General features: G+C 38.0%; 1 protein-coding gene across 7 annotated transcripts in view; it reads left to right on the forward strand.

Moving 5' to 3' along the window:
- The window catches only part of BBS9 (Bardet-Biedl syndrome 9), a 514,065-nt gene that overhangs the window by 481,095 nt on the left and 21,670 nt on the right, over positions 1 to 11,300 (forward strand). The gene's annotated exons all lie outside the window — the stretch shown is intronic.

Genomic DNA, 11,300 nt, shown 5'->3' on the forward strand with positions numbered 1-11,300 from the left:
AAAGACACATGCACACGTATGTTTATTGCGGCACTATTCACAATAGCAAAGACTTGGAATCAACCCAAATGTCCATCAGTGACAGACTGGATTAAGAAAATGTGACACATATACACCATGGAATACTATGCAGCCATAAAAAAGGATGAGTTTGCGTCCTTTGTAGGGACATGGATGCAGCTGGAAACCATCATTCTTAGCAAACTATCACAAGAAGAGAAAACCAAACACCGCATGTTCTCACTCATAGGTGGGAACTGAACAATGAGCTCACTTGGACTCGGGATGGGGAACATCACATAATGGGGCCTATCATGGGGAGGGGGGAAGGGGGAGGGATTGCATATGGGAGTTATACCTGATATAAATGATGAATTGATGGGTGCTGATGAGTTGATGGGCGCAGCACACCAACATGGCACATGTATACATACGTAAGAAACCTGCACGTTATGCACATGTACCCTAGAACTTAAAGTATAATAAAAAAAACCAAAAAACAAAAAACAATTCCTTAAAAACTTAAAAAAAAAAAAAAAAAAAGCCTTAAAGAAATGTCCTGTTCCTACACGTACTCCCTCCCAAGACTAAACCAGGAAGAAGTTGAATCTCTGAATAGACAAATAACAGGCTCTGAAATTGAAGCAATAATTAACAGCCTACCAACCAAAAAAAGTCCAGGACCAGATGGATTCATGGCCAAATTCTACCAGAGGTACAAAGAGGAGCTGGTACCATTCCTTCAGAAACTATTCCAATCGATAGTAAAAGAGGGAATCCTCCTTAATTCATTTTATGAGGCTAGTATCATCCTGATACCAACGCCTGGCAGAGCCACAACAAAAAAGGAGAATTTTAGACCAATATCCCTGATGAACATCGATGCAAAAATCCTCAATAAAATACTGGCAAACCGGATTCAGCAGCACATCAAAAAGCTTATCCACCATGATCAAGTGGGCTTCATCCCTGAGATGCAAGGCTGGTTCAACATACACAAATCAGTGAATGTAATCCATCACATAAACAGAACCAACGACAAAAACCACATGATTATCTCAAAATATGTAGAAAAGCCTTTGACAAATTTCAACAGCACTTCATGCTAAAAACTCTCAATAGTCTACATATTGATGGAACATATCTCAAAATAGTAAGAGCTGTTTATGACAATCCTACAGCCAATATCATACTGAATGGGCAGAAACGGGAAGCATTCCCTTTGAAAACTGGCACAATACGAGGATGCCCTCTCTCACCACTCCTATTCAACATAGTGTTGGAAGTTCTGGCTAGGGCAATCAGGCAAGAGAAAGAAATCAAGGGTATTCAATTAGGAAAAGAGGAAGTCAAATTGTCCCTGTTTGCAGATGACATGATTGTATGTTTGGAAAACCCCGTTGTCGCAGCCCAAAATCTCCTTAAACTGATAAGCAACTTCAGCAAAGTCTCAGAATACAAAGTCATTGTGCAAAAATCACAAGCATTCCTATGCACCAATAACAGACAAACAGAGAGCCAAATCATGAGTGAACTCCCATTCACAATTACTTCAAAGAGAATAAAATACCTAGGAATCCAACTTACAAGGGATGTGAAGGACCTCTTCAAGGAGAACTACAAGCCACTGCTCAGTGAAATAAAAGAGGACACAAACAAATGGAAGAATATTCCATGCTCATGGATAGGAAGAATCAATATCATGAAAATGGCGATACTGCCCAAGGTTATTTATAGATTCATGCCATCCCCATCAATCTACCAATGACTTTCTTCACAGAATTGGAAAAAGCTGCTTTAAAGTTCATATGGAACCAAAAAAGACCCCACATTGCCAAGACAATCCTAAGGAAAAAGAACAAAGCTGGAAGCATCACGCTACCTGACTTCAAACTATACTACAAGGCTACAGTAACCAAAACAGCATGGTACTGGTAGCAAAATAGAGATATAGACCAATGGAACAGAACAGAGCCCTCAGAAATAGGACCACACATCTACAACCAACTGATCTTTGACAAACCTGACCAAAACAAGAAATGGGGAAAGGATTCCCTATTTAATAAATGGTATTGGGAAAACTGGCTAGCCATATATAGAAGGCTGAAATTGGATCCCTTTCTTACACCTTATACAAAAATTAATTCAAGATGTATTAAAGACTGAAATGTTAGGCCCAAAACCATAAAAACCCTAGAAGGAAACCTAGGCAATAGCATTTAGGACATAGGCATGGGCAAGGACTTCATGTCTAAAACACTAAAAGCAATGGTAACAAAAGCCAAAATAGACAAATGGTATCTGATTAAACTAAAGAGCTTCTGCATGGCAAAAGAAACTACCATCAGAGTGAGCAGGCAACCTACACAATGGGAGAAAATTTGTGCAGTCTACCCATCTGACAAAGGGCTAATATCCAGAAGCTACAAGAACTTAAACAAATTTACAAGAAAAAACCAACCCTATCAAAAAGTGGGCAAAGGATATGAACAGACACTTCTCAAAAGAAGACATTTATGCAGCCAACAGGCATGTGAAAAAATGCTCATCATCATTGGTCATCAGAGAAATGCAAATCAAAACCACAATGAGACACCATTTCATGCCAGTTAGAATGGTGATCATTAAAAAGTCCGGAAGCAACAGATGCTGGAGAGGATATGAAAAAACAGGAACGCTTTTACACTGTTGGTGGGACTCTAAACTAGTTCAACCATTGTGGAAGACAGTGTGGAGATTCCTCAAGGATCTAGAACTAGAAATACCATTTGACCCAGCCATCCCATTACAGGGTATAGACCCAAAGGATTATAAATCATGCTGCTATGAAGACACATGCACACGTAAGTTTATTGTGGCACTATTCACAATAGCAAAGATTTGGAACCAACCCAAATGTCCACCAATGATAGACTGGGTTAAGAAAACGTGGCACATATACACCATGGAATAAGATGCAGCCATAAAAAAAGGATGAGTTCACGTCCTTTGCAGGGACGTGGATGAAGCTGGAAACCACCATTCTCAGCAAACTATCACAAGGACAGAAAACCAAACTCTGCATGTTCTCACTCATAGGTGGGAACTGAGCAATGAGATCAGTTGGATACAGGAAGGGGAACATCACACACCGGGGCCTATTGGGGGTGGGGAGCAGGGGGAGGGATAGCATTAGGATATATACCTAATGTAAATGACGAGTTGATGGGTGCAGCATACCAACATGGCACATGTATACCTATGTAACAAACCTGCACGTTGTGCACATGTACCCTAGAACTTAAAGTATAATTAAAAAAAAAAAAAAAAAGAAATGTCCTCTTGCTAAGAAGGCTCAAAATGGGATTCGAACATATCTTTGCCCTATCACTTTATTTTTATCATTATTTGTAATGATTTTATATTATTATCATGCCTTCACATAAGTTATCACATTTGATTTCTACATTGATCTTGAAATAAGGAGGGAAGCTATTACCACCAGTGTATAGAGAAAACTGAGGCTTAGAGATTTTTGAGTAATTTGCCCAAGGTTGCAGTACAGTGGTGAGGTGGAGCTGGTAGGAAATGAGTAAGCTGGACTCCTGACTCCAATGCTCATTCTTCCCTGCTAGGCATTCTTCCTTACACTCCCAAGTGGGATGACTTGCAGACCCCAGAAATCATAATAATTGTTCGGCTGTAGTCTGGAATGGAGCAAGACAATGTCTGAGACTGCTTCTTCCTCTTTCACAGGAAGTCACTTGCTTGTGCAGGCTCTTTAAGACTACTTTTGCACTGCTCTACATATTTCTGTTGTTTCAGTGGAGAACTCTGCTAAATAATTGAAGCCTAGCTTTGGCAAGTTCTGGAAGATAAACCAGAAGTTACATAGGAAGTTGAGTGTATTACCATTCACCTAGCACAATCTCCGTGCCACACACAGCCTGCAAAAAACAAACACACACACACACACACACACACACAAACAAACAAAAAACAGAAAAAAAAAGAATTCAGGTAGGAACTTAGGTTTTATGTTGCATTGCCTTTTGGGAAGGACTCATCATCACAGCTGTGTTCTGAGATTCCTGAGCTGTTAAAATCTATCCCATATCAGTATATAAGCTTTCGTATTTCCTGTATCTCTAGGACAAAAGACAACGGTGTAGTCTTCCAACTGGATTCAGAATATACTTAGCAAAGCATATGCAAAAACATATGCAAGAACTAGTATGAAACACTGAAGTAAAGCCCAAAGGAAATATGCATTAAAAGTACCAGAACATGAAAATCCTGTGTTCAAAGAAGCGCATTCAGCGGCTTTAGGCTGCTGCCTTTTGCAGGCTCTGCTCTCCCACCGGCTTCAGGGCTGTCTGTTTCTCCACAGTCAGAAAGCTAAAGCTCACTCTTTGGCCCTAAGTCCTAACAACTTGAAAATCTTAGTATTGGGCATTCCTATTTGAAATCCCTAATAAAAGTGGGAAATTTTTGAAGGGCCATCCTTTTCAGTGTTTAGCTTGGAACTCATCCTGCCTTCAGGGGCCTCCAAAAAAGACAAACCACTTCATCCTCTGAAACACTTCATTATGAGCTGAAAGGGAGCCAGTACAGAAGACCCTATTCTCTCTGAGATGGAACAGGACAGTATGTTTGTTTTGTTTCCTAGTATTGCCAGGTCTTAGGGTCACCAAGCCATCCAGTATCTCAAGTTGGTCTTATTTATTTGTGTCGTGCAAAGGGGAGTTCATTTTCTAAATTGTTAAGAGTTTAAATATATTTATTACACTCTTTGGAAGGTTTGGCCCCGGCGTGTATCACAGCCCTGTCTTAAAGCACTGAGGTTTGTTTTCCATCAGTTTGAGCCTCAAACATAAAAGAGTTTCAACAGTGGCTAGGATATTACCTGTCATTTTAATGATCAGAGGAAGTGAAGTTAAATTATAAGATGACCTGGACAACAACCAGACTTCAGAATCCATTTCAATAAAGTGTTAGTGAGCTTCCCAGTACCCCTGATGATGGTGAAAAAAATAAAATGTCAGCCAAGCTTTTCAAGACAGATTAGAGAATTACCCAATTCCCTCCACCTCCTCATTCTAAGTCTAAGGCAAATGTTTGTTTAAAAATTTAAAACTAAGCAGTTATGTTCAACTGGATGAATTCATTCATTTGGGACAGAACACCAACCACAAAAAATGTAATCTATAATGTTTGCTTCATACCTAGTATATTCTTTATGAAGAACTCTCTTTTCTGTGTCATTACTCAATTGGAACACCATAAATGCAGCAAAAAGTCTTATTTAATTATTATCTGTTTTAAAACCAATTTATTTATGATAACAATAACATTTGTCGACCACTTTTGTATGCCTGGCATATCCTTATGTGAACTTTTATTTAATCTTTTAAAAAATCCTACAAGATAGGTACTTATTACCCCCCTACTTCATAGATGACTGAATAGCAGCCTCTGCTGGTTAGGTGACTTGCCAAAGGCCATTCAGCTGTGGAGCAGGAACTAAAGCCCAGGAGTCTCACTCCAGGCCAGTACCCTCTGCACTAGATGGTTTTCTGTCGTGTAGCTCAGTTAGCCCAGGTAACATGGTTAGTTGATGACAGGTCTACTGGATGATCACTTGAGAAAAGAAAGTTAATCATGAGGTATTGTCTTGCAGGGACAATGGCAGAAATGGACAGGTTTTTAACATACTTATTTAGCATCTGTATAATTGTAGTGGGCCCTGTAGAAGTAAATTTATAGAAGTAGACTTAGGTAGAAATGAAGTAGGTAACAGTCGAGAAATAAGATTGCTTACTTGTATGCAAAATGATAGCTATTGCTTGTGTTGCCAAGAAGAGACTTTGTTTTTCCTTTTTAAGTGATGACTACCCATGTGCTGCTCCTAAGAGACCAGAGAAAACATCAAAGAACCCTACAAAAGGCTGAACCAGAGAATATTCTGGAAGGTTGTTTAAGAACAATTTCACTGAGGGGAAATTTTTTACAGATCAAACTGGCAGATGGGAGTTATTCATTCATCTCTTCCAGAAATAGCTAAAGGGATACAACAGAAATCATTCCAGTTTGAACATGTATAGGGTGATGGATTCAGCCAGGATGCTAAGACAATTTTGGATTTTTTCAGTTTTATATGCTTAGGGTTTCCATGAATATCACTGAAGCCCATGATTCAGTAACTTGGAGTGCTAGAGGTTTAATGCTCTCTCTACATTGTGAACCATATCTTTAGAACAGAACCTTTGGAAAAAGTAAAAGTTGTTTTAAACATTGGTGAGTATCCATACCAAGCTGTGTTATATTGCCAGTCATTGGCCATGGCCTTCAGAGAAAGCCTTTGTCTACCACTTACTGAAAGATGTGTATTTTGTGTGTATTTGTGTGTGTGTGTGTGTGTGTGTGTGTGTGTGTGTGAGAGAGAGAGAGAGAGAGAGAGGAAGAGAGTAAGAGTAAGAATAATCTTTTTTGTTTGTTTTTTTTGTTCTAAAATGTCCATCTTGGGCCAAGACACTTTGTACTTGCTTTGGGGAAAAAGACTATAAAATAGGACATTAGTTTCAAAAATAAGTAGTTTTTCTAGTAGAATTAAATGATAGCAGAGTAAGTTCTTCTCACTGGTGAAATGGAAGGTCACTGTATGTCCAGAGACTTTAATTTACATCTATAAATGTTATGACTGTGGCACATTAAGCCCATATTCTTGTACATAAAAAGCCACTTTACCTCAGACTTAACTTGTTCCTGTAAAAACAGAGCTTTGTTTTATAGGCTGTCTAGCTGTATCTCTGCTTGACAAATAGACATCAAATAAAGAAGCAATTGTCGTGCAGGGAGACCCATGTAACTTACTCAGAGACTTTGTCTGGATCTCCTTACCTGAACAGCCTTCAATGCTAACAAACGGAGCCAAGCTGATAAATGGCTGGTTTTTATTTTCGTGAAAGTTAGACGTATCACCTGCCAAGAGGGTTATTCTTGTAGTTTGGGGGGCAAAAGCCTTACTGGTTCCAGAATGATGACAGCCACTAACATTTATATGATATTCTGACCTTTCCAAAATCATTTATATGATCTCATTTTATCCTTACAGGGTTTTTAGAAAGTAAAAGCCGTAATATATATAGCATATACTGTTTCATTTTGTTTTTCACGCACATGAATTTAAACACACATGATTTCCAGAAGAATTTACTATCATTTTCTTAATAGATTAATGTACTCTTTTTTTCCCTTTCTTATTTTCCTTCTTTTGTGTTGTCTAGACAGTTTTACTTCCAATTATTTTACACCATAGTCAGGCTTTGGTGAGCCTTCCAGGCCTTTGCAGGACATTGTGATTTTCTTTTCTTTTCTTTTCTTTTTCTTAAGATTTGATGTAAAATCATGACTTGTCTTTTTTCTGCTTGGTTTTCTCACCTAACCCTAGCCCCTCTTTTCTGTAACAAATATTGACCCAAAGTCCTTGAGTTATCTCAGTCATGGCCTGGGGTCAGGGAAGGCCTATGAGACATCTGAGTGGATGCTGGAAAATATGGAGGAGATGGGCCAAGTAGGAAGGAGGCAGAGATGTTCCAGGCTGAGTATGCATGCGAAAAGGCACAGAGGTGGGGCACAGTGTGAGGAGGCTCGGAAACATAATGTGAGCAGACCCACGGGGCTGCTCGGATGTGGTGGTGCCTATCAGAGGAGGCTGGGAAGGGGCTAAGTGAAGGCCGGGACAGGATGGGAGAACTGCAGTCTACTCTGAAAAGCTAAACGGAACCACTTAAGGCTTTTAAGTACAAGAGTGATATGATCACTGTTCCCTTTTCATAGTTATACCTCGTTTCTACAACACACACACACACACACACACACACACACACACACTCTGCAGCTGATGCTTACAAAGTCAAAGTTACATAGTTAACATTTCTGGACACCTTTGACCTTCAGGTTCTATGTCTACTCACTTGACTTCCTGCCCATTCATTTTATTCAATTCAGTAAACATTTAGTTAGGAACATCTTAAAGCCCTCCAGGAGCAGGTCTGCCACATTGTATGTTTACGTGGACTTAAAAAGAACATGAGGATTTGGGTGATGAAAGATTTTTCTTCATTTAAACTTGGCAACATCCTTTCCCATCCTCATACTGTCTTGTTAAATGTTTCCCCTTATGACTACCATGGTGTTGCACGTCTGCTCAGTTTGTGGGAGCTCCATACCACATCTATTCCTGCCTGCTACCAGAGGACCAGCCTTTGGAACAAGACTGCTGCTCCAGAACTGAGTAATGTGGGAGCCTGTCCTTTCTCCTGTGTTTTGCATTGTCTTGAATATAGACTCTTGTTTCATTTTGCTGGTATCTACAATTTGACCCTCAGATGTCTGAAAATAGAATTCTACTTTTTCTAAGACTAACCTTACCAAGCTCAGACATAATAGTAAAGAAATCTCCTTTTTGACTAATTCAGCGGCATATCTTAATATGAAAGCATTTAGCACCGTGCCTGACAAGTGGGAGATGCTCAGTACTTTTGTGTCCTCTCCCCTGTACCCTTTCTCCCTAGTTTTATTTGTTTGTATTGCTTTTTGGCGTTTTGGTTGATATTGTTGCATCAGCTCACATCCATTTGATAAATCTGTGATAGATAGATAAATAGACTTATTTATCTACAGACAATCTGTAGGCTAGATCTTCCTTTCCTGTCCTGTCCTGTCCTGTCCTATTCTGTCCTGCCCTGCCCTGTCCTGTCCTGTCCTGTTCTGTTCTTTCCCCCTTGACTGTCTTTATATATATATTTCTCTCATTGGATTCTTGATATTTGGTTCAATTTTCATATATAGGTTTTGTTTGTTTGTTTATTGAAAGCCATTTTATCCAAGTGATTGTGCTTAATTATGGGAGATACAAGCCAGGATAAGATAAAATCTGCAGCATAGGAGAGGTACAGGAGATGCACAAATAAAGAGGCCAAAACATGTGATGTGCCCTTTGGGAACATCTAGGGTGTTTGAGAGCTAGGGCCTGACTCTGGATTTGGGGCTGGAGAAAATTTTACAGAGGAAGTGATCTAGAGAGGCCAAATGCTACAAACGTGGTTTTAGAGCCACGTTTTTGGTTGAGTTTATATCATAGCTCAACACTAACTAGCTGTGTGACCTTGGCTAACTTATTTAACCCCTCTGTGCCTCAGTTTCCTCATCTGTAAAGGGGAGATTATAATAGCATTACCTTGTAGATGTTGTTACCAGTGTTGAATGTTATTATATGTATCTCATTTAGAATAGCACTTGCCTTTTAGAAGCACTTGACAGATATTAGCCATTGTCATTATTATTATTTCTATAATTATTATCATAGTTAGTCTTTAAGCTGATTCATGAAGAATATTATTTAAAGGAACATTCCTGGCAGAGGATGTAATTTAATTGGTGTTACTTTGAATATAATAACCCCTCCACTATATTTTCTAAGTGGATATTGTTAATGCAGAGAGAAATGATCAATATTTTTATACTTATATTTTACATGTATTTTGTAATCTTCTACCTAGTCTATGTGATAGATGGAAAATAAGACTTTTTATTTTATATTTTTGGAATATTTTAGGTCTACAATTATATCATCTGGAAATTATGATCATTCTTTTTTCTAATGCATACATTTCTTCCTTTCTAAAATATCTTATTATACTGCCTTGAATTTCTAGAACAATGTTAACTAGTAGTTGTGATAGCTAAGATCCTCATCTTTAACCTAATACTAATGTGACTAATATGAATATTTTATCTGCTTTACTTATAAATTTTATGTTGCCTGTTAGTTTTAGATCCTTATTCCTAGTTCGCTGGCATTTTTTAAAAAAATTAAAGTCCAGATTGCTCATCATCACACTATGGAATCTCTTTTTTTTTTTTTTAAAGTAGAAGTGGATGTTAAATGTTATCCTCTATTGAGATTCCATTTTGTTATATTGATTTGAGGACTTAATTGAATCATTTTGCATTTCTGAATCAAGTACCTTTAATTATACTTCGAAAAATATGATTCTGAGTTTGATTTACTAATACCTTAATCTGAGTTTTGCATACATAATACATGCATGAGATTGCTCTCAAGTTTTTTCCTGAATGAGTTTGTACTCAGGGATTTGGGTGGTTTTATAGCATGGTGGTGCTAACTTTGGAAAATAGGTCTTCCTATTAAATGTTAAGAGTTCTACCACTGTCCAGCATCTTTAGAAAGATGCCAAGTTCCCTTCCCTGTGATCATTCTTTTAATCTTTTTTCCTTTATATTTGTCATAATTAAATTTTATCCTCTATGAACTCCTTTGAATTTTCCCAACTTTCAGAAGGTTGATTTTGTCTTTTTTCAACATAATTGGTAAAGGCTTTATTTTCCACTTTATTATTTTACTTCTTTTTAGTTGTAAATCCTATCTACTCTAATGAGCCACTTTCTCTCCTTTGTAATTATATGCTGGATTCCTATAGAAGTATCCACCAATTCTGAATTCTTTTAAAACAGTGTAAGATGATTTTAGACAGTCTAAGGATCTATCTTCATTGGTGTCTCTTTAAGTTACTTCTGTGCTAATTCCTTTTTACTAAGAGGAAGCTTCAGTCATTTTCCCAAACCCTTTCACTTTTCTTTAGAGCAAGGAATGTAGTAGGTGTTGAGGATATGGAGTATATACCATGATCTTATTTTTGCCAATCTAGAACTCAGATTCTTTGGACAGTAATTCACAACCGCATTTCTGCGTGTCTTTCCTTTCTGACAAGGAAAAGCAAGATAATGGGATAGTTTAGACTTGAATTTTGGAGTCAGCATATAACAGATTTGATTTCAAGTTCTCCCTGTCACTATGTATGTGACTTTGAGCGTCACTTAAGCTTTTTACAGCTTAGTTTCATCATTAGTGAAATGAGACACTAATAACTGCCATTCTAGATCACTATTAAATGAGCAAACATAAAATAAGTAACACTATGGCTAGCATATAAGTGCTAAAAAAAAGGTACTGATTTAATTATTATTCAATTATGATTAACATATTCTTATATAAAAATTGCATCCAGTTCATCAGCCCTCAAAACCCATAGTCTGGATCTAGTTGTCTGCATTGTCTAAACTGTAGATCATCTGTACATTCCTGCCTTGTACATTCATACCTTTTTTCGAGTTTCTTCAATTTCTGCTTCCTGTGTTTCTCTCACTACTGCAGTGTGCTTTGGTAGAAAATACTCATGACACAGCAGACCTGGGCTCTACTCCTAACACAGCAGACCTGGGCTCTACTCCTAACA

Source organism: Piliocolobus tephrosceles, chromosome 8 (assembly GCF_002776525.5).
Source record: "Piliocolobus tephrosceles isolate RC106 chromosome 8, ASM277652v3, whole genome shotgun sequence".
In the NCBI taxonomy this organism is placed as follows: domain Eukaryota; kingdom Metazoa; phylum Chordata; class Mammalia; order Primates; family Cercopithecidae; genus Piliocolobus; species Piliocolobus tephrosceles.